Source organism: Scylla paramamosain, chromosome 28, assembly GCF_035594125.1.
Source record: "Scylla paramamosain isolate STU-SP2022 chromosome 28, ASM3559412v1, whole genome shotgun sequence".
In the NCBI taxonomy this organism is placed as follows: domain Eukaryota; kingdom Metazoa; phylum Arthropoda; class Malacostraca; order Decapoda; family Portunidae; genus Scylla; species Scylla paramamosain.
In genome coordinates, this window is record NC_087178.1 from 16,777,371 (window position 1) to 16,782,250 (window position 4,880).

General features: G+C 41.5%; 1 long non-coding RNA gene across 1 annotated transcript in view; it reads left to right on the forward strand.

The window, feature by feature from the left end:
- The first annotated feature begins 2,495 nt into the window (after nt 1-2,495).
- LOC135115012 (uncharacterized) overlaps nt 2,496-4,880 on the forward strand; it is a 66,549-nt gene continuing 64,164 nt past the window's right edge. Inside the window, exon 1 of the long non-coding RNA XR_010275763.1 lies at nt 2,496-2,735. This is a non-coding gene — a long non-coding RNA (uncharacterized LOC135115012). The remainder of the gene's footprint in view (nt 2,736-4,880) is intronic.

Here is a 4,880-nt window from a genome sequence, read left to right on the forward strand (position 1 = left end):
GTACTCTCTACGCATTCGGTCCATGTTGGCAGTGCGTGGTTCAGAGCAAGAAAGCAGGCACTGGGGGCACACATGATGTATTTAATGTTGCTGTAACGGTAATTTCTGAAAGATACATTTCAAAAACTCTAGGTGATTGATTGAAATCTCATCAATGACTTCTTACATTCATGGGATCAGGATTCTCATTGGTGTAGCGATAAAAGTAGTCAACAGTTTGCTCTTTGTGACAAAATTACTACATGTACTTGGCACACCACTGTGAATGCATTTCCTTGAAGATAATAGATAAAAGAAAAATTGACTAAGGCTGTAGACTAATACCTACCTAGTTTCCAAGACCAAATAATTTATAAATTTTCTTAATGAAAAGTATATGCTGTTAACATCTAAGTCTTCCATCCTCGCACGACCTGCGTGATTACTTAAGTTTTACTTAAACATCAACACAACTAATTCATTAGATTCAACTAGCACTCCTGTTCTCAGTTTTTATGTCGCCCGGCGCAGGATAAGTCACAACCAACTTGGCTGTGTTCTGCCGCACCTTCACTCTTGTTGGAAGTGTAGTCAGTCAAGCGAAATATTATAAACTACTTAGCATTTGTCTAAAGGTGTTTATTCACCAATTGCAACTGGGTCAAGTTATCAGCCAACAAGAGTCCAAATAGGCGAACTGATGATCTGAATCAGTGAACACTTCGCCGAATCCGACGCCAATGAGCCGAGGTCCGAATGAGCATCCTGCGCTTCAGTAGGAGGACACGTGGCAGGCGATTTATTTCCTTGTGTTGATCAGAAGAGTGAGTCTACAAAAACGGCTAAAAGATTGTATGAATTCCTGAGACTCGGATAATTCAAAGAGCTGGAGGTGAAAAACCGGGTGGAGGCAGTGGTGGCCTTGGGAGGGAGGCGGCTCACGCAGGGGAAGGAGCGCAATGGAAGATTACTTGAGTTCTGTATTAGCTAGAACAATGCAATTACAAAACTATTTATTAATTAGGAGCATGTTATTTTTTTTTTTTTTTTTTTTGCTTTTTCTTACAGGTAACTACAAGTACGCTGTATATTGTTGGTTCCACGGCCGCCTGCCCTCAACCTCTCACCGTAACTCTACATTGTGTTACAGTATAGTGTGTAAGTCGACTCCATTTTTTGTTAAATAGGTTGTATTTCAGATGAATGGTTATCAAAGACGTCTACTTGATCGCTACATAAGAGGGTGCCATTAATCCGACTTTAACCAAACCTGCACCATAACATACACAATAATGAGTTGTGAAGAGATAAGGAACACAGTTACTTCACCACATAACTCCCAGAGTTATTTCGGCAGTATTACATCATGTAGTGGCAGGGCAATTAAGAAAGACAGAATAGGTCCTTCGTCGGTGAAAGTGAAGGGACTCGTTTCCATGGGTATCCAGGCAGATTAGATCCCGATGAAACCTCATGTTCAGTTTATCCCGCCTTCAGATCAGCTCCCCAGTGTTTCCATGATGCTCCAAGGCAGGGCATCACAGTCAGTTGTTTGCTTTCTTACACATATAAACCCCGTCCTTCAAATGATAACACGATTTATTATTCAAACTAAGCGCCCCTGTTGTGCCATGGACAGCGCTCCTGGTTACGAGCTCTCGGGCCCTGTTTCGAACCACTGTTATTCTAGTTGGCGCAAAGTTCATCCAACTGCTCGTTCTTCCTTCTGTTTGGTCGAAAAGTGGGTGTCTGGGGAAATATTACGGTCAACTGTGGAAATCTGGATGTCACAGCGGCAGTGAGGTCCGGGTTAAGGGATGTCACCCACTACTGGTTCAAATGCCAGTGAGGGAGATGAACGCAGAGACTGATGCGAAGTGAACTTATGCATGAGGGTGCCAGGCAACAACAAACCAGTAAGGATGTTGACAGATTGTGATGGAGGACTGTATTTTATATTAATCCTTCAGATTTTAAAGCAACATGCGAAACTTCTCAATGTTTTCTGTATGCGACGAGTTACTAATGAGGGTGGAAGCACATGAGGATAACGTGCATCTTTGGGAGAAGTGCATACAGAAAGGAGAATTGACTGAACTGCGGGAGGAAAATGAGTAGAAACTGGGCGTGTGAGTATGAAGCTAGATGTGAAAACTGTGCTGGTGGGTTGGCCGTGGATACATGAGGAAGAAGCTTAGAAGGAAGTGATGTACATCATTCTTACATCATATCACTGTGACGTCACATTGCTTGGATGCCGCATAGTCTTAGCCCACCGAGTCAACACTGATGATCTTGTCAAGGTAGATTGTGGTGTTCAAGACGCTTCGTTGTCAAAGGAAATCATGGGAGTAAGTTTATTATGATTATCGTACAAAAAAAATTGCTTGAATTATCTTCTTACAGGTTTGATTATTTGTGTATTGGGAAAGAAGGAAATCCATTAATATGTACGATAACCGTATTTTTAGGAAGCTACTGATAAAAGATATGAAAGTAAAACCCAAAGCACAGCGACGCTGAAGTTTTAGTTAAGGTTGTGTCTGTGGTGGAGGTGTTGCCTGGGACTCCGCGCCATGGTCTTGGGAAAAACAGTGATTGGTGTTTAGTGCCATGGAACAAACAAACAATTTCAGCACACCGGCGCGGAAAGGCTCGTCATGTGTATTGTGCCAAGAGACGCCAACAACATGCACGAATAACTGTGTTTGGAGAAATTCTTACACAGGCTGATTTTTTTTTTTTTTCCATTCTGCGTACGTAATTTTGATAGTTATTAACTGTGTGTGTGTGTGTGTGTGTGTGTGTGTGTGTGTGTGTGTGTGTGAGCGCGCGCGCGCGCGAGATAAAGCAAAAGTTAAAATCATAATCAACCAGGTTATTTGACATCATGCCATGTAATAAGCAATGCTTTTGCTTGTATTGCATAATGTGAAGTGACTGCACCAAGCACATAAAAGATGAGGTGATAAGTGATAAGATGAGATGATAAGTAGAGGAAGAGTGAGTTGTGGCAACTTTGCCTTGAATTTCTTTTTATCGTATACCTACAGTGTCTAAATAGTAACGCAACATCGCAGAATTCTCGCCTTTGAATGTATAACGGCAGCCTCTCATTTGTACGTTGTTTAGTGAGTTCATTGCAAACCAGGGTTGGCATAAAAGAAAAAGTGCCCAAGTGGGTGAACCTAAGCGGAGGTGGTAGTCTTTGGAATCCAAAGACTACCACCTCCACTTTTTCTGCGACAAAGCTCCACTGAACGTCACTTTACATGATGCAATGATACAAGAAATACAGTGTCGGTTACCTGCATTCTATTAAATTGCTTTATTAGTCAGCTGGTCGGCCTATCAGTGTGCCTCGATCGCTCAACCACTGTCTGCCTGAATAGCGATATTGCTGAAATATAATTAGGGGAGCCTATTACTTGTCTTCCTTTGCTGTCTTTCTTGCCTTCCTCACCTTCTTGCACTGTCTTTCTTGGCTTCTTGTACTGCCCGTACTCTAACCTTCCACTGTATTTGTATTTTTCATAACTACTAGTTCCTATTATACGAGTGTAGAATATAAATAGTAAAGCAGATATAGATATAAGACCCTTCAGATTATATAGTTCATGAATTTTTATCTCCAACGAAATCATCTTTATCAGTAAACTGTCACTCTTAAAACTTCCCGCCTCGGCAACACAAGCACTTCAGTCGCCCATGTTGTCAAGCGCCTCTCCTTTGGAAGTCATAGAAAACACAGAAAAAGAAGACGGTAACTTTTATATTTTAGTTGTAGCTACTCGTTATCACCATCATTAAAACTGTGGGACGTTTTATTATTATTATTATTAGTAGTAGTAGTAGTAGTAGTAGTAGTAGTAGTAGTAGTAGTAGTATTACTATTATCATTATTAATAGTAGTAGTAGTAGTATTAGTAGTAGTAGTTGAAAATTATATATTACATCCTTGTATTTTTATGAGAAGATCCGCTTTATGTCATCAAACACTTATCTTACTATCAGTCTGTGTATCAGGCCGGCAAAACCACCCCATAATGCATGACAGGTCATGACACGGTGGACCACTGGGTCCCTGCGGTGGAAAGTGAGGGTGTTCCCGTCAAAACCCGGACATTTTACTGGCTAGGGACCTTTTGGGCGTCTCCCGTATCAGACGTAATAAGTAGATTACGTCCAGTCTGACAGTCGGTGCTAGTGTCATGCCACGCCAAGCGGCCGATCGGACAGATGGTGGAGAACGTGAACACGCCTAATCTGTGGTGTAGAAAAACACCCAAGAACTTAATATCCATCAGCTGAAGACTAGCAATACGGGTGAGAGGAGGAACGCCTGGCAAATCTCAGAATGAAAAGAATTAAATAAAAAAGTTAACGGGGAAGATAACCGTAAATATCAGAAGAATCGCTCACTTTATGATAAAAACACTAAAGCTGGCAGGTATATCCACCGTAGATTACTCTTCAACAAAAGTTAGCTACGCAGATAATACAAAACAGCAGAATATTGGAAACTTGAAAATAGCAGAATCTTGAAAGTAAAAATGTTTGATGCAGACCTGTGTCTATTTTAGATGATATCATCTGATGCATATCTGACACAAAAAGGGGAGGCGCTCTTTCGAGAACGTCTCCCCTTTTTCCTGCTTAGCAAAGCAAGGAGAAGTAGCTCCATCTTTGACGCCGTTTTTTTTTTATTGACAAGCCCAAGAAGGGATGGGACGAGTCGGTGGTGGTCACTGGTTATCCGACCCTCCACACTGACATAACCGGTGGTGGTCATTGGTGGTGTCGTGTGTGTTACCAACCACACGGGGCGTGACAATAATGATGAAAATAAAACGTCCTACTGTGTTAATAGTGATGATAACAAGTAGTCTTAATTAAAATAT